Source organism: Lepidochelys kempii, chromosome 7 (genome assembly GCF_965140285.1).
Source record: "Lepidochelys kempii isolate rLepKem1 chromosome 7, rLepKem1.hap1, whole genome shotgun sequence".
Taxonomy (NCBI): Eukaryota; Metazoa; Chordata; order Testudines; family Cheloniidae; genus Lepidochelys; species Lepidochelys kempii.
In genome coordinates this window covers 125193340-125214529 of record NC_136386.1, presented here as the reverse complement: position 1 = coordinate 125214529, position 21190 = coordinate 125193340, and the positions used below count along the sequence as shown (strand labels likewise).

At 54.5% G+C, this 21190-nt stretch overlaps 1 protein-coding gene across 1 annotated transcript in view; it reads left to right on the top strand.

The window, feature by feature from the left end:
- The window catches only part of HPSE2 (heparanase 2 (inactive)), a 272331-nt gene that overhangs the window by 246729 nt on the left and 4412 nt on the right, over window positions 1-21190 (top strand). The window lies entirely within an intron of this gene.

Below are 21190 nucleotides of genomic sequence, written 5' to 3'. Positions count from 1 at the left end.
GGTGCTCTCCAGCTGTGTTCCCTGTAAGCTGCGTGCTTGGGCGGCCGCGCAGGAGAGGGTCAAATGCTGCCCAGCTGATAGCAGAGCGTGCCCAGCCGGCAGCCCTTCCCTCCCCGCACTGCTTTGCAGCCACCTTGCTCCTGCAGCTGCTCCTGGGACCCTCCTGCTGGCTGTGCAGCGCGGGGGGGGGGGATGCTGATGTCAGGGTGTCCCCTTCCCCCAGCCCCTGCACCCCATCTCCACCAAGCAGGGGAGAGGGGACTGGGCTCATTAGGATTCAGCAGCTCTGAGATCTGAACAAGCCTTCAAGTGAGTGAGTGCCTTAAAGAGACAGTGCACAGTCTCTCAGAGACTTCCCCAGCAGCCAGCACACACAATTTCTGTCTCTCACACACCCACACATTCTGTCTCTCCCCGTCCCCCCTGCTCATGTACCCCATCTCCGCAGAGCGAGGGACAGGGGACATGGTTCAGGAGGAGGAGAGCTTTCAGTGAGTGCCTCAAAGACACAGGGGACAGGCATCTCTCAGAAACTTCCCCAGCAGCCAGCGCGTACACAGTTTGTGTGTCACACACGCACACACATGCACACACACACACACACTGTCTGTGTCACACACCTCCCAACACTGTTGTTGTTGTTACTTCTTGGTACTTCCTGCAATGCGCATATATTCTCTGTATTTTGTTCTTTCAAAGTGTGTTGTTTTAGTTTTTTGACTGGTCTATGCATTTCATAGTTTTTATTTCTCTCTTACGCTTAAATGTACTTCTTTGAGTAGTGAGTTCTAAAATGCCTAACCTGTCCTGGCTGGAGTAATTATCCCTATGGTAACTTTTTTAAAATATATATTATATCTAGGCTTTTTGTTTCTGCTAGTGGCGCAGATCCACACATACCTCGGTGCACATAACAAAATTTATTCTGTACATGGGTGGAAAAAATTGGAGGAAACATTGCTCTCCAGGTTTGTGGGGCCAGCTCCTCGCTCCACTCCTGGCAGCGTGTGCATCATCCCGCCTCTGAGCATGCCTCGCGTTCCGGTGAGAGGCAGCTGGCAGAGGAAGGGAGCCGCCTTCGGTTCTGCATTCGGCTGCCTCCTCACCTGAAAGGAGGAGAAGAGCAGAAGAGATTTTGTCTTTCTCCAGATCCATTCATGCCTCTTCTAGGGCCCTCACAGGGACTCAGGCCAATCACTGTCACCTTCTATTGCTTGTTACCCTCTGGTTCCATTGCTGTCTCTGGCAAGATCCACGTGGATCCAAGGTTGGAGCCTCAGTTTCAGAGGGTAGAGGAAGAATTAAGAGACTTATTCATCCTGGTTTATGGCTCCTCAGCCTGGGTTTCCTCACTCCAGTATTTGTTTTTCCTCTTATGAGCATGTTCCCAGGTCCCAGCTACTGGAGCGACTGGCCGTCCTGGGCTCCAGGGCCTCCCTGGGTTCCACCGCAGCAATTCTTAACCTGTATCCGCATGGCTGGAGAGTTGATGTTTTATCAAATAAAGATCCAGAGGCAGAACCATCCTCAGATCCCATTCCACCTGACTGGGCCGTCTGCAGCACGCACAGCTGTGCAATGAGACGCTGTCTGGAAGGCAGGGTGAGGAGCCAGCTCCTCTTTCTGAACAGGGTCCGATGGATTCCGATTTCTCACTTGATGAGCACATAATGTTGCTTCTGCTTGGTCTCCTCCAGCACATGGGTTGAGGTTTCATCGCCTGGTGGATCACATGGCATCTGCATCGAACCTACCTTTGGTGGCTGAGGAGGAACCTCTCACCTGGTATTTCAGATTCTTGGAGCTGCCTCCAGGAATCAGACTGCATTGCCGATACAGGGTGTCTGCTGCAGCCTGCTAGGCCTGTTTGGGCAACCCCTGCTTCCTGCCAGGGAAGATAAATTGTCTCCGATACCTCAGTAGGGGATTTCCTCCTTTCCTACTCTCCCTGCGCCTAATTCACTGGTGGCGGCTGCTGCCAGTAATAGACTTAGGTCCAGTCTGGCCCATTCAACAGCTGCTGACAGAGGGGAAAGATTGGTGCCCTTGGAAGAAAGTTTTTTTCTTCCTCTTCTCTTGGTATTAGGGTAAATAATTACCAGCTCCATTTATGGGAAGAGACAATTGTGTTTGTCCAGGATTTGCCAGAAGATGGGCTGGTTTTCTGGAGGGACAGAGCATGGTGAAACAGGCTTTCAGGGCTTCAGCGGATGCTTCGGACTCTTCCAACTGGCTGCCGCAGTTACCTTCGGACAACACGTCTGGCTGCGTTCATCTGCACTGATTGTGGAAACCAGAACTGAAACAGAAGATCTTCCTTTTGAGGGTGGTGGTCTCTTCAGCAACAAGACTGATGAACTGATAGAAAAACTGAAGGAAACTCAGTCCACTGTGTGATCACCGGGTCTATATCCCCATAGGTGCTAGAACTAGGGGTGCTGCCGGGGGCTGCTGCACCCCCTGGCTTGAAGTGGTTTCCATTATATCCAGGGTTTACAGTTTGGTTCAATGGCTCTCAGCCCCCGCACTGTAAAAATTGTTCCAGCACCCCTGTATACCCCTGTGTCAGAGGGAGACCACATATCCCTTCTTATGCGTGTAAGCTGGGTCTGTGGGAGCTGTCCCCTACATCTAGTGATGAACTGGGGGAAAGGACTCCAGGAGCAGGCTGTATTTGCTCCTACTCTGCACAGGTAACCAGCAGACAGACCTGCCTGCCCAAGTGATCCATTTGGTTGCTTGGGGTTCAAATTCACTGTACTACTGAGTGCGGGGTAATGAGATGTGGGCGTTACCGGAGGAGTAGAAGGCAAGCAGACCTGTACTTGGCCTGCCCTGATGAGGGGGCCAGGGTAGTGATACCAAATCCAAGGCCATGGGAACAGCTGTTCACCCCCAGTGGTGCGGATGTTTTAATGAGTCCAAGTGACCGTTTGACCCCCCTGTCCAGTGTTCAGAGGCAGGCCTGACTCGACTCAGCTGAGAATCCTGGTTCTGTCTCAGCACGAAAGCTGAAATCACTGATAAGCTGGTCTAAGGGCTGAGCCTCAGACCGGGGACAGAGACCGCGCTGCGGTGAAGAGATGGGGCAGCCGCCAAGAGGTTCCCCACTCCCCGTCTCTAGGAGCTGGGCTACGAGGTGGAACCTCGGAACGCAGCCTCGCAGCCCGTGGCAACAGCAACGGAGGCAGCCAAGTGAGGGCAGCAGAGACAGTGACAAGCAGGGAGCAGAGTCAAAGGTGTCACTCACTCCCCAGCTCCCGCAGGGTGGGAGGTGAACCCACCTGAACGCCCCCCTAGGCTCTGCGATGTTGGTGACCTCGGCCAACAAACCGCGAGTTGCTGCAGCAGAGGGAAAGGGAGTTGCATCTTAAAGAGACATTCATCTCTTGGACTTCCATACCACCAGGTGGGAAACTGAGGCAGAGGACGCTGCCCAAGGTCCTGTGGGACAGGTGTTTTACTTATTGCTTATGTACTATCAAGTCATTGTTGCAGTGTTTTCCCAAACCAATGGTGGGTTTTCTTCTCTTAATAAAAGTTAAGAGGATTTCTGTGCTTGTGCATGGGGAATTATGGCTTCGAGAGGTGCCCAGGGTGGTGTTTCGTTTCCCCAGATTTCTGGGCGTGGAGGGCTTGAGCCAGTTGTTTTTTAATGTTAAGGGAAACCCCTAGATACAGAACCCAGCCCTTGTTGCTGTGGACACCAACTGGCAGAATGGTTACACTGATATCACAGAATGGTTACACTGATACCCTCAATTGTCTCTTTATTTTTCCTTAAATCAGAAACAGCAACAACAGCATAGCAAGCTTATTCTTTGTCCTAGACCCAGGACAAAAAGAGGTCTTTCAAGTACAGACCTTGGCTAAAACAACCTGCTCCCTCCTCTTTGCCTTCCTTGATCACCGGGCCACTGCTCTGGTGGGAGTATCGAGAACCGCAGACCAATCAGCAAGGATCCCTGACTAGCCCATTTCATCAACAGTTGGAAGCTTCTTATGGCAAACAAGTTGGTTCATGAAATTATAGAGAGGGCTATGTTGTGCAGCTGAAAAATGACCCACTTCCAACCCCTGACCCTTCTCTCTGCAGGGAACATTATCACCAGGCTGCTCTTCTAACAGAGGTTCAAAACTTGCTCCGGGAGTTGCTGTTGAAGAGACCCAAACATCTTTGAGGCCAATTGTTTCATTCAAGGAACTTCCTGGTACAGAAGAAAGATGAGGGATTCTGTCTGATTTTAGATCTAATACGATTGGACACGTCCACTTGGAAGTTCCAGTTTCAAATTCTCACCCTGGCTCAGTATGTCCCCTGCATTCAGCCAAGGATAGTTCACAACTCTCCATGTCAAGGGTGCGTATCTTCCTATTTCAATCTGGCTGAGCCATCAGAAGAATCTTCATTCTGTGGTGGCCCAGCAACGTTTCTAGTACAAGGTCCTACCATCTGGCCTGTCTGCAGCACCAGGAATTTGTACAAAGTGCCTCTCTGTAGTAGTGGCATATTTAAGAACGCAGGGTAGTTTTGTTTACCCATATTAGACCATTGGCCACTGAAGTTCTCGTCACACAAAGCCTGCCACTTCACATCAACTCCACAATCTTCTTGCTTATGAAGCTGGCTCTGCTATTGAGCATCAAAAAGTCAGATCTCTGCCCAGCTGAGAGACTTCATTTCCTAGGTTCTGTACTGGACTCAGTAGCAGAAGGCCTTTTCTCCCAGAGGGAAGGTTTCTGAAGATAGAATAATCTATTTGGCACATCCAATTATGTTTAACCCAGATGATGGTTTTCTTTCTGGGTCTCATGGGCCTTATAGTAGCAACTACTTACATGTCTCTGTTTCCTCAAATGAGGTAGATGCAGCTCCAGATAACTCAAGTTTACAGACCCAGACAGCCTCAGATGTTAGTCACCATGCCTGAGGATGTTCTGAATTCATTGGTGTCGTGGGCAGCCAGATGGGATGTCCTCAGAGGTGTCTTGTTCAGTCCTCCTTCACCTTCCGTCACCATAGCCTCCAGTGCATCCGGCAACGGATGGGGAATTCATCCGGGTCCTTTTTCCAGTTCAAGGCCGCAGGCTGTTTCACAAAAACTTGCATATAAATGTGTTGGAGTTAAGAGCCATTCACTTGGCCCTCAGATCTTGGTGGGACAAGTCAGCAGATCAGATCAGCAGCTCCTCAAAGTATTTGCCCACAGCTGTGTTAGCTTCTTCACCCGCCTTGTTCCCAGCCTTGCTCCCACCTTGTTCCTGCCTCTGACCCAGCCTTGCCTCACTCCAGGTAACCTGGCTCTGACCCTTGGCTCTAGCATCTGGCCTCTGACTCTGGCGCTGGCCCTGGCTCCCACTCTTGGCCACCAGCTCCTGCTCTGACAGGCATGACCACCCATGTCCTGGTCACGGACACGTCTGTATGTTCTCCTGTTTCCCTTAATTCTGGAAGTGCTGAGGAAAGGACATCAGGACAAGGCAGGATGACTTTTGTTTGCCCAGTTTGCCGAGGCAAGAGTGGTACATGGATCTCCTTCAGCTGTGGGTGGAATTTCCAAACATCCCCCTTCATCTGACAGCCTGGCAGATGAGACTGTGACTGCCCTGGTCCTCGTCAGCCCCAGGGGGTATTGCTCAGCTCCAGGAAGCTGTTCCCAAGGAACTGATGTTGTCTGAAAGGAACTAGATTTGTCTCTTGGATGCAGGGAAAATCTGATTCTCCATTTCAGCTTCTAGTCCTTCTGTTTCAGAGTATTTAATGTATTTGAAGTCTAACGGCTTATCTGATGCTTCTTTAGGAGTTCACTTGGCAGCTGTTTCTATTTACCATGCTTTGATGGTAGATCATTACTTGTGAATGATACAGTTAAAAGGTTTGTGAAGGGGTTGTCCAATCCGTATCCCTCTTTGAGGGATCTCGTCCCACCAGGGGATCTCAGTTTGGTCACATCTAGGCTTATGAAACCACCCTTTGACCCTTTGGCAGAGTGTTCCATATTTTATTTAGCTAATAAGACTATTTATTATTGCTGTAATGTCGGCCGGAAGGGCAAGCCAATTGCATGCTCTGGTGGCGGATCTCCCATTTACTATTTTTCATTGAGACAAGGTGCTTCTTACACCTGATTCCAGGTTTTTACCAAAAATAGTGTCTGAATTTCCCATCGGTCACATTATTAATTTACCGTTTCCCCCCTAAAATGCCTGCTAATAAAGGGGACTCTTTGATGCATACTTTAGATGCAAGCAGGGTTCTGGCATATTGTTTAAATAGAACTAATTGTTTTAGAAAGTCATCTAGGTTATTTGTCTCTATCTGGGCAATAGTAGATCTAGTCAAACTCTTTCCAGCTGGGTTAAACAATGTATCAGGGAATGGTATAAATTAGCGGCACTCTCTGTGCCTTCAATTGTAAAATCTCATTCTGCTAGGGCAGTGGCAACATCTTTTGCTTGCCTTAAACATGTTCCTGTTGGGGAATTTGGTAAGGCGACTACTTGGAAGTCAGTCCGTACTTTTCTCAAACGTTAAGCTTTGGATTTGCCTTCAAGAGCAGATGCCAGATTTGGTAGAATGGTGCGTCAATCGTTATTTAATTAGGACGCTGTTCCCTCCCCCTCAGGTTTCAGCACTGCTTCCCAAATTACCCAGGAGTGGGAATATGCAGAAGAAACGAAAGTGACTTACTTTCAACCGAGTTCTTCGAGATGAGGCTGCGTATTCACGCTTCCCACCTGTCTCGCCCTCTTGCTCACAGCCCTGCTTTTCTCCTCCGGGCTAATGGTGGAAGGGCAGAGGACGTAGAGCGTGCAGCGCCCCCTGGTGTATCCTCGCCCCCAGAACATCCGAGGATGGTGAGGTGGGGATCGGCTGGCACGCGGACACTGCTTGGAAGGTTCTGCAGTTAGGTACCACCAGGCAGCGCATTACCCATACATGTGGGTATGTGGACTCAGCTCGAAGAACTCCAGTTACAGCTACCCTTCCGTACTTGGTCGTCCGTGAGCAGCAAAGCCCACTGAGAGCCCTGGACAGAGGCTGCGTGCGTGCTGTGTCTGGCACAGCTTTGATTGAACACTGGCAGCTCCGAGGTCATTTTTCCCTGGCGCAGTGTCGCCCAAAGGGGCCGAGAACATTGCAGAGCACGGTGGTGTGTACCGCAGAAGGGGGATTGTTTTGCTTTTGGTCATTAGACTGTCTGTCTGTCTGCCTGTCTGTCTAGGCAGTGCCCTCACCATAAGATCCACGTGCTTGGGACCAGATTCTGCCGCTCTCCCTCTTGCTGAGGAACACCTTCGTCCCGGTCTAGTCATGTTGATTGCAGTGCAAGCGTGCCAAGGGCCATGGCAGCCCTCAGCTAGTATTGGTGAAATGACAGCTGAAGAATTTTTCATGTGGTCCCTGAGAATCGCATTGGATTCTTGGTCTGAGTCTGTTAGTGAGCAGCCGGCACCCTGCCTGACCCACCCTGTTCACAAAGGCAAATGCCAGACAGCAACATTTGAGTCATTCGCTCTGGCAGGCTCAGAACTTGGGCCCATCCTGCTCCCTAGCTGCAAAGAGCAGATTCCCCCACCTGTGAAAGCTCAGCCTGGAGAAACGCCCCGTCTCACCGAAACAGCCAGGGGCCCCTGCCCATAGCTCAGCTTTGGGCTCAGTGTTTCTAAGTGTCAGTTGAAGAGAGGGGGTCTTGTGTCGACGTACGTACGTGTTCCCCGGTGAGCTTGTTCGCCGAGGCTGGCTTGGCTGGAGGTAAGAGCCATCTCCCTCTGCAGGGTTGCATGCTGTGTCTGCTCTGGTGGGGCAAGGGGGAGACCGTCTACAAACAAGAACTACTGACCGGTGGGTCTCCTCTTCCCCACGCTTCTCCCCTTCAGCGCCTTTCAAACTACTGGCTATTTGGTCAGATCGGCCAGAGTCTGGAATGAGAAGAGCAGGCTGCCTTTACCCACTGGCCTGGCAGCTAGTTTGCCTCCTTGCTGCCTGGCAGGTGGAGACATCCCACTGCCTGCCTGGATATCAGGGTATAGGAGGCAGGAGAGGAGAGGGGAGGGCACCAGGTACTGCTCAAGGACGGTATCTTATGAAATACAGAGGTGAGTGCGAGGCTGAGAATCTTCTCTCCTCAAAGCACTTGGCAAACATTAGCCCCCTGCCCTGCGCCTGTTTCAAACCCAATGTTCAGGCTTCCACAGCCAAGTGGCCCACCGCGTTGCCGGGGCAGGGCCTTGCCAACCTGCATTTGCCAGCTGAGCCCTAATCCACAGTGCCACAGACACAGTGCAGCTCAGCCGCCCTCATGCTGGCTGCCTGGCTAGTGAATTCTCAGCCTCGTGGTGACGTGGCATGATTTGCACCACTGATGTGCTGAGAGACCCCGGTCCGAATCGGGTGCTGGGCTGGCACGTCCAAAGGCCCGGTCCCTGCCTCGAAGCACTCGCAGGCGACATATGAAGGGTGGAGGGGAGGGAGACAGTCCAGCAGACAGTGACAACGTGGAATCGTTTCCTGAGGACTAAATCGACAAAGCAAGCAGCCGTGCCACGCCCCAGTGCTCCGGTACTTGTCTGTGGATATCTGGGGGGTGTAGACTGAAAGGTGGGCAGAAAGCGTTTGGGGTGGATTGTTGTCCAGCTGTAACTAGGAGGAAGGGGCTCACGCAGAATGTGAGGAGGGGGGGGTCTCTCCAGAGGAGCACTCAGGCTGTGAAGTCAGCCCCACAAAGGTGCGTGGAAGCCCTGTCACTTGGGACCTTTACATCTAGGCTGGACAAAGCACTAGAAAGGTTCCCTGGGGGTAGCCCCACGCTGGCCCTGGGGATGAACTGGGTGACCAGATGGGGCGTTCTGGGGCAAAGGGAGGAAACCAGACGCACACCATCCTTTGTTCCTCCCAGGGATTTGTTGGGGTCACATATTGTCATTGCATGAGGCCTGGCCTGAGTGTGATTCAGACCTGGATCTGCGCCTAGCGCCCCACCCCCAGTTGTATCTTTGCATAATGATTGCAGCATCCCTCGTTCCCTGCAAGATGCTTGCAGACTTCTGGGGCCTGCACTGATGACCAGGACCTCCAAGAGGCTCCTTTTATCCGAGACTGGAGAGAGAGATTTAGAGCTGCCTCCTGGGCTCAGAGCGGCTCCTCTTTGCTTGCTGTCACAGTGGGTTAAAGGACCTTTCCCTCCTACTGTCACTGCACCATGAAACGCCTCTGGACTTCATCAGACGTGTGAAAGCAGTCCTACTGCCCGCTGCTGGCCCCCCGCCCTGAAGGCTGGGGACGTGGGGAGCTAGAGCAGCGTTGCTCCCCCCATGGGAAAGGGGATGAGATGCGCTCCGGCCTGGACCAAACTCGAGCAATAACCTGCCATTGCACCACAGTCTCTCGCCCTAACTCATCATAGCGATGCCCAGTCCTGCCCCAGTGACACCCAGCGACCATGAAAGCCCAGGAGAGGGCGCAGCAGGGCCATGCTCAGTTCTGTACGTGCTATCGAACGTGATTTGAGGAGCGGCTGCTCCGAGGAGCACGGGCAGTGTCTCTTTAAGGAACACGTAATGGTGGGGAACCTGCTGTTTGACCCAGAACTAGCGTCTCGGTGATATTGCCGAGAGCCGGTCCCCTTGCTGCGCTGCGCATCCTGAGTGCGCTGCCAGGCGCTGCCCCCTCCTGAGACAGCAATGCTTTAATCCTGGCTGGAGCTCTGCACGAACCACGGGAGGCCAAGCTGGGTGATTTACAACAGCCCTGACCTGTCGAACGCCAGAAAACTTACAGATAACACAGTGTCTTCCAGGCTCCCGCTGCACGCCCAGACAGGCTGGGCCATCTCCTCCAGGGGGCGATCTGCTCCCCACCTACCCCCCTACTCCCACCCGCCCCCTGCAGGACGCCCCCCAATGCATGCAGAGCTGGCTGCTCCCTCAGTGCCCCTCCTCACAATCAGGCTGCTGTATCTCCTTGCCATCCACAGCAGTGTGTGCCTAAGCCACATCTGTCACACACAGCCCAGGTCTGAGGGCGGGTTATTAGGAGCAGGGTGTAATTTGTGTCAGGGCTGAGCCCTGGCACCTCTGGGCCCGGCAGGGCTGGGCCTCGGCACCTCTGGGTTTGCTGCATCAGTTATGAAGTAAAAAAATGTCTTGAACCCCAGCCCCTCTTTCGTTACAAATGAAGCCCTGTTCGGGAGTGTCCAATCAGTATGGACTGTAGCCCGGATGGGCCTGCCTGGATGAATGGGGTCGTCTCCGGACAGTGCCTGAAGCCCTCCCGCCAGGCTGCGCCCAGCAGGACCCGGCGAGCCCACGCTCTGCTATCTGAGGGCAGGTGAGGTGGCTCGCTGAAGGCTCTGTGGGGGAGCGGGGCTGGGAACAGGAGTGGAGCTGCGCCTCAAGGATGCCCTCCCCATGGTCCAGGAGTCCGGGACAGCTCCCAGTGCACCATTGGCTGTCACCAAGCGGCACCGGGCCTCGCCCTCCGCCATGGGCTTAGCCTCAGGCACATGATGTGGTCCCGGATTCCCTGGGCTTCGCACTCAGTCGCTGAATTTCCTCCCAAGCCGGTGACGCCGGCTCTGCGGCGGCACCGGAGACTAGTAACTGCCTCTGTCCCGCTCTCGGCTGATAGGTAAGAGGCTCTCTTGCTTTTACAGCAGTGGCCTCTCCTGACGTCCTGGGTAGCTTTTCTGCTCTCACTGCTACTTCTGCATAAACATGAACCCCGGCTTTGGGGCAGGTCAGGCTCAGCAGGCAGGATGCTGAGTTTGTTGCTTTGGTTTGCCTTGCCTGCTTTAACCGCGACTCGCTGTCTGGAGAGTGTATCGGTGCAGGATTCTCACCCTGGGAGCCAGTGCATCCAGTGTGGCTGTGACTGAGTGGGAGTTTTCTGTAATATTTTGTGTTAATAGTGTGTGTGCCTCAGTTTCCCCAATATGCTGCGTTGTTACCTAGGTAGCAGGGAAAGGTCTTTTATTCTCTGCAGATCCAGGTGTGCTGGACACTGACTGTCTGGGGCCTGCCTCCCTCCCCCAATCCTCCCTGCATGTCCATGGACAGTCCCAGGTTTCAGACAAGTAGCCATGTTAGTCTGTATCAGCAAAAACCAATGTGATCTATGCCATCATGTGCCAGCAATGCCCCTCTGCCATGTACATTGGCCAAACTGGACAGCCTCTGTGCAAAAGAATAAATGGATACAAATCAGACATCAAGAATTATAACATTCAAAAATCAGTCGGCCATCACTTCAATCTCCCTGGACACTCAATAACAGACTTAAAAGTGGCCATTCTTCAACAACAAAAACTTCAAAAACAGACTCCAACAAGAAACTGCAGAACTGGAATTAATTTGTAAACTGGACACCATCAAATTAGGCCTGAATAAAGACTGGGAGTGAATGGGTCACTACAAAAACTAATTTTCCCCTGCTGATACTCACACCTTCTTATCAACTGTTTGAAATGGGCCAGCTTGTTTACATTGGTCTCATTAGCACTACAAAGGTGCTTTCCCCCCCTCCCTTGAGATTCACCCCTTCTTGTCAACTGTTGAGAATAGTCCACTTCCACCTTAATTGAATTGGCTCGTTAGCACTGACCCCCCGCCCCCACTTGGTAAGGCAACTCCCATCTTTTCATGTGCTGTGTATTTATATCTGCCTCTGTATTTTCCACTGCATGCATCTGAGGAAGTGGGTTTTAGCCCATGAAAGCTTATGCCTAAATAAATTTGTTAGTCTCCAAGGTTTCAGAGTGGTAGCCAGGTTAGTCTGTATCAGTAAAAAGAAAGAGGAGTCCTTGTGGCACCTTAGAGACTAACAAATTTATTTGGGCATCAGCTTTCATGGGCTAAAACCCACTTCATCAGATGCATGCAGTGGAAAATACAGTCAGAAGATATATATACACAGAGAACGTGAAACAATGGGTGTTGCCATAACAACTCAAATGTTAGAGTTGGTATGGCAACATCCATTTTTTCCACTCCATGCATCTGATGAAGTGGGTTTTAGCCCACGAAAGCTGATGCCCAAATAAATGTGTTAGTCTCTAAGGTGCCCCAAGGACTCCTTCCAGAAGACAGTGGCCACTCCAATTGCCAAGAGATTTGTTACCTAGCAACTAATGACCATGGATGGCCCATGCCTCTTCAAGAAGCCAGCTAGGTGTGACCAGCAGGCGAACAAAGGGCTGAGGAGGAGCTAGGGGACAATGTTTGCCCAGGGACAAGAACAAAGGAAGGAGGAGGGGCCAGGTGACAGGATGTTAAGGGTGGGCTGCTGGAAGTCTGAGACTCTCCTGAATAGAACAAAAGAGGGATCAGGGCTGACCAAGGTGGACCAGACTGTAACTTCCTGCTCTCGGTACTACCCAAGGCCTGCCTAGCTCTGTTCCACGCCCCTCATAACCCTCCTGCTGTAACCGTGCCGGCTGCGGCCCTGCAGGGGCTGGAGGTGGGGGGCATTGCGCCCCTTGGGGGTCCAAGTCTCTCTCAGGTGGACTCGCTGGAGGGAGCTCACGGCATGACCCAGGGGTGCTGAAGACTCAGTCCACGGGGGCGGTGAAGCTTCCCCTAGTGGCAGAGCGAGCCCCTGGGTGGGGTCTGGCTCCCTGAAAGGGACAGTGACAGTGACTCATACAGGAAACTCTCCCAGCTCCCCAGATAGTGGCCCCCGGGACCCTGGTAGGCCAGCTCAAGGGCTCTGCCTGCTGAGCAAGCTGCAGCCCAGAAACCTCAGAGAGCCAGGCCAGGGCTTTCCTGCCCAGCGGAGAAGGAGCCCCCCATTCTGGGAGCTGCCCAGCCGCGCTGGCCACGCTTAGGGCCTCTGCCCAGCTTGGATTTCTCTTTGTGGGTCCCTGTGAGGGGCTGTGGGATGCGGCCGGTGGAGACCCGAAGCCGGCCGGCGTGTGACACATCAGACGCCTCCTTGTGCTGCTTGAGCTCCCAGCAGGGAGTAGCCGCCCCCGAGTCCTGCCCCCAGCGGCTGGAGGAGCCGTTCGTCACGGAGTGGCTGCAGACGGCCCACTCAGGGGTGCGCCTACCTGGCGGCTGCAGCCGGAGAACTCTGCGTCGCGGTACCCGGCCGTCGGGGTGGCGCTGTGCCCTCGCCCTCCGAGCCCCTCCCATGGTGGCACTCCCCCCCCCCGGTCCTTCTCACCACCCCCGGCTAGAGTCAGAGCGCTCGGTGTGTGCTCACCTCACACCCCTGTTATCTCCGTCTCCGGGATTTGGTTTCTAGTTAGCTAGCAGGGCCCTTAGACTCCTCTGCCTTCCTCAGCTCGTCCAAGAGAGGTCTCCTCAAATGGGACACAGCCGCCCCCGGCTCGGGGAGATTGTCCTCCTCTGCCAGACATGCCGTGACTCTGAGGTCCTCCAGATGGAGCTGGGCCAGACCTGCGCTCCGGCACTGAGGCAGCCCCAGTCCCATGCTCTGCCATCGACTCCAGTACTGTCCGTCTGGTACTGACGGCATCGGCACCAGCTAGTTCCACGCCATCAGCGTACCATGGAGCGCCAGGAGGGCAGGCAGCGCTGCGGGACTGCAGCCCTTGGACTGAGCCGGAAAGTTCACAAAGTGCAGGAAATCCCCAAGCTCCGTCACCACCGCAACACTGGTCTGAACACGTTAGCAATGAGTGGGGCTGCATCACCATGTGACTGAGAGCAGCACGCGGCCCCCTCTGTCAAGGGGCAGAGCGTGCAGTGTCACGGCGTCCCCGGGCGATGCTCTGGAGCTGCTCCCTATGAAGCCAGGCAGGACTCTGGGGGAGCCTCCTCTCTGTGAGCAGCCTGTTTGCAGGACACACAGCTCACCCGGCTCCACCTTCCTGGATCTGACCTCGGAGCATTCAGCCTCCTCTGCCCCTCCGGGCACTTCCCCCAGCGAGTCCGCTCAGGCGGGGCTCCTGGGGAAGCCAGAGGGTCTTGCCCCCCAACTCCGCAGTCAGACGGGACTCTCAGCCAGCCAGTAAAACAGAAGGTTTATTAGACGACAGGAACATGGTCTAAAACAGAGCTTGTAGGTGCAGAGAACAGGACACCTCAGCTGGGTCCATTTTGCGGGGCAGTGAGCCAGACAACCACGTCTGCACTTCACTCCTCGTCCCCAGCCAGCCCCCAACTCCTCCTCCAGCCTTTGTCCCATGGGGCTGGGAGTTTCTGGCCTTTCCAGGCCTCTCTCTCTTACAAACTTCAGAGCTGGCCAGCGTGGAGTTAAACGGCTCCCTCCCGGTGTTGGGGGCAGGGTCACCAGGTGTGCTCCTCCTACAACTCTCACTCCATTAGAAGTGGGCAATGGATCTATTTCCCCATCTGGTTTCTCCTGATCCCCCGTTAGGCGTGCTGTGACCTTCCCAGCCATGTTCTGCCAGCTGCAGCGCTTCAACATCTGGCCTGCTCAGTTGCAGATGTTGTTCCGTGTCTCCAGGGTAGGTGCCATGAAACTCCGGAGACCTGCCTGCTTCAGCTGAAGCCGCCAGTGCCATGGCTTTGCAGGCAGGTTCGTCCCACCCTGGATTTATTGTTCCCACCCGAGCGGGAAGTGAAAAGAGAAGCGAGAACTCCAAAGGGATGGCTCTTGGTTTCTGACTCAGCAGCTCCTCTCCCTCCCTGCGGCCGCCATGGCCTGGGCTCTGTCAGACGGAGGCGATGAGAGGAGAGATTTCAGGCTGCTCCTCCATCTGCTCCACGCCACAGGAAGCAGCAGCCGGCCTGCTTGGAAAGAGCCAGAGCCAGGCTCCAAACCTGCTGCTTTGCATTTAGTGTCCCCTGCTGTGCAGTCAGGTCTTCCCACGTCCCAGCATGGATCTCACCTCCTCCGTCACCCTGATGGCGACTGTCCGGCCGTCATCCAGAAAACGGAGACATAGCAAGCCTGGTGGGACCAGCAGAGAGGGAATTCAGCTGGTGGGACCCAAGGAGGCGCAGCCCGTGTGACTGCTCCCCAGCTCCAGTGCCTGGCTGTACAGCTCAACCCCTCCGGCCCCGCCAGCAACTCAGCCCAGCTCACAGAACAAGTGGTAAAAAGAACAGGAGGACTTGTGGCACCTTAGATTAGAGACGAACCGATTTATCTGAGCATGAGCTTTCGTGAGCTACAGCTCACTTCATCGGATGCATGCCGTGGAAAATACAGTGGGGAGATTTTATATACACAGAGAACATGAAACAATGGGTGTTACCATACACACTGTAACCAGAGTGATCAGGTAAGGTGAGCTATTACCAGCAGGAGAGAAAAAGAACCTTTTGTAGTGATAATCAAGCCATAATCAAGCCATTTCCAGCATTTGACAAGAACGTGGGAGGAACGGGGATGGGGGAGAAACAAACATGGGGAAATAGTTTTACTTTGCGTAATGACCCATCCACTCCCAGTCTCTATTCAAGCCTAATGTAATGGTGTCCAGTTTGCAAATTAATTCCAATTCAGCAGTCTCTCGTTGGAGTCTGCTTTTGAAGTTTTTGTTGTTGAAATATTGCCACTTTTAGGTCTGTAATCGCGTGACCAGAGAGATTGAAGTGTTCTCCGACTGGTTTTTGAATGTTATAATTCTTGACGTCTGATTTGTGTCCATTTATTCTTTTACGTAGAGACTGTCCAGTTTGACCAATGTACATGGCAGAGGGGCATTGCTGGCCCATGATGGCGTAGATCACATTGGTGGATGTGCAGGTGAACGAGGCCCTGACAGTGTGGCTGATGTGATTAGGCCCTGTGATGGTGCCCCTGAATAGACATGTGGGCACAGCTGGCAACGGGCTTTGTTGCAAGGACAGGTTTGTAAAATGCCACTGACTGCCTGGGGAATAGACATGAGGAGCAAGTTACTGAAGCCCAACGTATAAATGTGTCTTGGGCTCACATTCGTTTGTTTCTGGAGAAGGAAGGATAGAGGGAGCTAGTGACAAATTCGGCCGATGGGATTAAGATCCCGCTGGAAAGGGGCCCTCTCCTGTCCCGACAAGAATGCTGGAGTGGGAGCCGTTTGCCACGTGTCTCACAAAGATCCCCACAAGTGTATCACGCCCGGAAGCAAACCACTGGCTGTCTCCGCTGCTGGACTGTCCCCTTTGCAGGCAGGCGTACATGCTGTTCTGTCCTGGGCACGAGATGGGCTGGTTGGCTGGGCACCCGTGGGGCTGCACAGAGCTTCCATGTGCTATTCAGCTGCCTCTGCTGGTTACAGCCCGAGGGGCTGAGCGGCTATGGGTCTGTTACTAGCGTTCTGGTCACAGCTACATGTGGTTAGTGCACAATTGAACAGATGCAGCCGTGCTGCCAAGCAACTTCGCTCTGTCTAGGAGAGGTCAGGGGGTTATGCTGTAACCATGCTGGAGACAGGAGGATCTGGTTAATAGGTCTGTCTGAAGGGCTGATTAACCAGCCCCATTTCCAACAGCTTAAGTTTCTAAAAGCTCCTGCAATGAATTAAAGGGTGAAGAGAGATAAAATGAGACCCTCTGGGTTTTCCTTGTCTAATGGAAAGCTCCTGGGCCCTCGTTGGCCCCATGGCACTCGGTAGATATGGTCGGCCCTAAGTCTACAAATCACATCACTTGAGGCAGCTGCCCTTCCGGCCCATAAATCAGGTTTCCTAGCCAGAAAAGCTGCGGAAGCACTGAGCTGCTTTCTTTGCTCGGGTGCTTGCTGCCAGCAGCTCCACCGAGGGACTTAGGGCCAGCACAGGTTAATGGCTCTGCAAAGTAGTTAGAGCAAGAAAGCTTCTTCCCTTCCCCGGGGACCAATACCTGAGCCGATTCCTTTCTGTTAGCTTAGTCCAACGTTACATCTGTGACTGGCTCTGTCCTCACAGCTGAAGGGCCCCTCCCCCCACATAGACCCTGCTGGCGTGCTCTAAACGGTACCTAGTTCACATTAACAAATGAGATGATCTTTTAGAGCACACCAGCAGGGTCTGCATGGTGCACTTAGAGCCCTTTACAAATCACACACACACACACACCCCAAGCACTTTACTGCACTGTCTAGACAAGGCCTGAGATCTCTGTAAGGTATTGGGCTTAGCCCTGTGTGGCATTCCGATTAAAACCCCGTAGAGAGCACGAACTGCAGAACTGGTTGATTGGTAAACAATGATGGGGACAGGTCAGTTCTACAGATCGGCCTGGATCGCTGGGTAAGGGGCCTCGTCAAACAACATTCACATTAATACAGCTGCAGGCAAGGTCATACACCTAGGAACAGAGTGTAAGTGTAGACTGACAAGGAGCAGGGCACAAACCCCAAACTGCTCATATGGTCTATAATTAGCTGTCACCAACCCAGTGACAAGTGTGAACTCCTAAAGCATTATAACAGTCTGACCACGGAGTCACAGACAGTCCCTTGGGCACTCCGCCTACTTGCCACCCAGGCAAGCTGGACTATGTGATAGATGGTCACTTTACACCAAAAATCACAACAGTGTCAGGTTACCGCCAGTCCCAAAGGACATGTCTCTTACCCCAGGTCAATTGTACTCAGATCTCAAACCAAAGACAATGCTTGTAGCCAATCCTGTAATGCTAACTAAAGATTTATTAACTAGGAAAAAGAAATGAGAGTTATTGACAAGGTTAAAACAGTTAAACACTCCCTTCCCCCCAGCCTCCCCAACACAAATGACATGTAGTCTTAGGGTCCAAAAGGTAATAAATAGATGGTGCTATAATATGCAAGTGCTATATGTCCTTAGGGCTTACCTGAGCCAGGCAGCTTGGGGATCCCTTGCTTATGCTTAGAAATATCACATCTCCGCATTCCAAGCCGCATAGAGAGAACAATTCTTCCTTGACAGGGATTTTCATGCCCTTTTCCCAGCATTCAAGCTATGATGGGACAAGGGTTTGTGCACATGCCCTCTTCATGGGTGTGGCGGAAACCATCAACAAAGTCTTTTATCCACTGATGTTCCACAGTGGCTTGTCTGGTGTCTCTTGCGCCTTCTCTTGTTGGGGAGAAGATGTCACCTCTTGTGGTAAACGACCATTACACGCTTGGTGATGCGTCTCTCCTGGCTGTGGGGTTTTACTGTTTTAGCAAACACTTTTACAGTTACAGAGCAAACGCTTAAATAGTGCCTTAACCTGGGACACAGCTACTCCAGGGAAGATTAATACATGCAGCATCCTATAAGCATTTCATAATATCTGAACACTAAACACATTCTTCCAACACTAACGTCTGTTTTAACAACACTAACACGTAAGTGAGGCAGACTGTTTCCAGCGACGTATTTGTCAGGTCCAGAGAGGCCTAGGGGCCTCGGCATGAGCTGGCATCTGGTCTGCCAGTGTCACAGTAGGTCACACTTTTGAGATGGGGATCTGTATCCTGAGATGCAGCGACACGAGAAAGGACTTAATAACCAGTTAAGCATGAGTTCCCAGTGACTGAGCATGATCCACAGAGGTAGAAGTAGGTCATAACAAGAAGGAGCCGGGAGCTGGTATTTCCTCTGTATACAGCCTTAGTGAGCCCGGTACTGGAATTCTCTCTCCAGTTCTAGTGTCCACACTTCCAAAAGGGTGGATACAAATTGGAAGGATTCAGGAAAGAGCTACAAGCAGGAGCCAAGGCCTGGGCCACAGGGCTGATAGCAAGAGCCTTCAGGAACTTGGTCTAGTTAACTTGTCCGAGAGAAGCTGGAGAGGTGACTCGATCACAGTCAATAAGTACCGACCTGGGACAGGGATTTCTTTAACCTCCTGATCCTGGAGCATCCCGTTGCGGGACTGCCTTGTCAGCCTCCTCCCGGCCCTGCCCAAGATGGCCATCCACCCACCAGGCCAGGAGGAGGAAGCTTGACCGGGGCTCTGGGGCCTATTTCCCCCTCCTTATGCAGTCATCGCTCCAGGCAGAGTTCCTCTGGGCAGTGTCCACTGACCCCTAGGCACCTGTGAGGAGCAGTGGACACCATCAGGGTCTCTGCCCAGTGTTCCCCTCTGGCTCCTTGTTTTCATCCCCTGACCTCACATTCACTCCTGTTTTCTCCTGTGTCGTCCCGTGTTATCAGCTGGAGCCTGAGTTTAGTGAGAGGCCGGCCTCTAGTTATGGGTGGGCCAGACCTGCCTGCCCCAGTTCCACAAACTCTGCCAGTCCCAGTCTCCTCTCGGTGTCTCTCCCATCCTCTTCCAGCTGCAGTCTCCCCGGCTGCTCTCCCCTCCCCTCTGCATTTGAGCAGGCAGCTGCCTCCTCCCTGCTGCCTGGGCACCCCCAGGGTTCACTGAGCACACAGGCAAGCCAGGCGCCCGGCCCCACCCGGAGACGGAGCATGCTGGCTCGCTCTGTGGGGCAGGCCCAGGCCCAGCCAGGTTCCACGGCCGTGCCATCAGGCATGACGCCTGCTCAGGGATGGCAGAAGCTTCAAAGATTTTTGCTGTAAAACTTTGAGGCATCTCTAGGGTTGCCAGGCATCCGGCTTTCGGCTGTTAAAAGTCCGGTCGGCAGCGCAGCCGAGGCCTGGGGCTAAGGTAGGCTCCCTGTCTGCCCTAGCTCCATGCGGCTCCTGGAAGCAGCTACTGGGTCCTCGTGGCCTCTAGGCGCATGGGCAGCCAGGGAAACTCTGCACGCTGCCGCCGCCCTGCATGCTGGCTCCGCAGCTCCCATTGGACAGGAATGGGAGCTGTGAGGGCAACACCTGCAGGCGCGAGGGCAGTGAGCTGAGCCTCCCTGGCTGCCCATGCGCCTAGGAGCCGCCGGGACCCCACACCCCCTCCCGCACCCCACTCCCTGCCCCAGCCCAGAGCCCTCACCCTGCACCCCTCATCCCTGGTCCCACCCCAGATCCCTCACCCCCTCCCGCACCCCACTCCCTGCCCCAGCCCAGAGCCCTCACCCTGCACCCCTCATCCCTGGTCCCACCCCAGATCCCTCACCCCCTCCCGCACCCCACTCCCTGCCCCAGCCCAGAGCCCTCACCCTGCACCCCTCATCCCTGGTCCCACCCCAGATCCCTCACCCCCTCCCGCACCCCACTCCCTGCCCCAGCCCAGAGCCCTCACCCTGCACCCCTCATCCCTGGTCCCACCCCAGATCCCTCACCCCCTCCCGCACCCCACTCCCTGCCCCAGCCCAGAGCCCTCACCCTGCACCCCTCATCCCTGGTCCCACCCCAGATCCCTCACCCCCTCCCGCACCCCACTCCCTGCCCCAGCCCAGAGCCCTCACCCTGTACCCCTCATCCCTGGTCCCACCCCAGATCCCTCACCCCCTCCCGCACCCCACTCCCTGCCCCAGCCCAGAGCCCTCACCCTGCACCCCTCATCCCTGGTCCCACCCCAGATCCCTCACCCCCTCCCGCACCCCACTCCCTGCCCCAGCCCAGAGCCCTCACCCTGCACCCCTCATCCCTGGTCCCACCCCAGATCCCTCATCCCCTCCCGCACCCCACTCCCTGCCCCAGCCCAGAGCCCTCACCCTGCACCCCTCATCCCTGGTCCCACCCCAGATCCCTCACCCCCTCCCGCACCCCACTCCCTGCCCCAGCCCAGAGCCCTCACCCTGCACCCCTCATCCCTGGTCCCACCCCAGATCCCTCACCCCCTCCCGCACCCCACTCCCTGCCCCAGCCCAGAGCCCTCACCCTGCACCCCTCATCCCTGGTCCCACCCCAGATCCCTCACCCCCTCCCGCACCCCACTCCCTGCCCCAGCCCAGAGCCCTCACCCTGCACCCCTCATCCCTGGTCCCACCCCAGATCCCTCACCCCCTCCCGCACCCCACTCCCTGCCCCAGCCCAGAGCCCTCACCCTCCACCCCTCATCCCTGGTCCCACCCCAGATCCCTCACCCCCTCCCGCACCCCAACCCAGCCCAGTGAAAGTGAGGCAGGGTGGGTGGGGCCTCTGGGAAGGGGCGGGGCCTCTGGGAAGGGGCGGGGCAGGGGTGTTCTGTTTTGTGCGATTAGAAAGTTGGCAGCCCTGGGCGTCTCTGCTGAGCATGTGCAGGCTGAGGTTTTTCAGAGAGTTTATAACATGGCTACATGTGGGCGGATTTTCAGGGGAGCCACCCACAGGCCCTGTTCCGAAGGGGGGGTGCTGGGGTTCCTTTAACATTACAAAACCCAGGATCTTGCCCTTCTCGGAGTCTAGGGTGCAGCTGAGCCGCAGGATGGAAAGGTCCCAGCAGCGGTGAGCCTGGGGCAGCCCCCAGGCATGGGAAGCTGCAGCCCAAATGGTTCAAG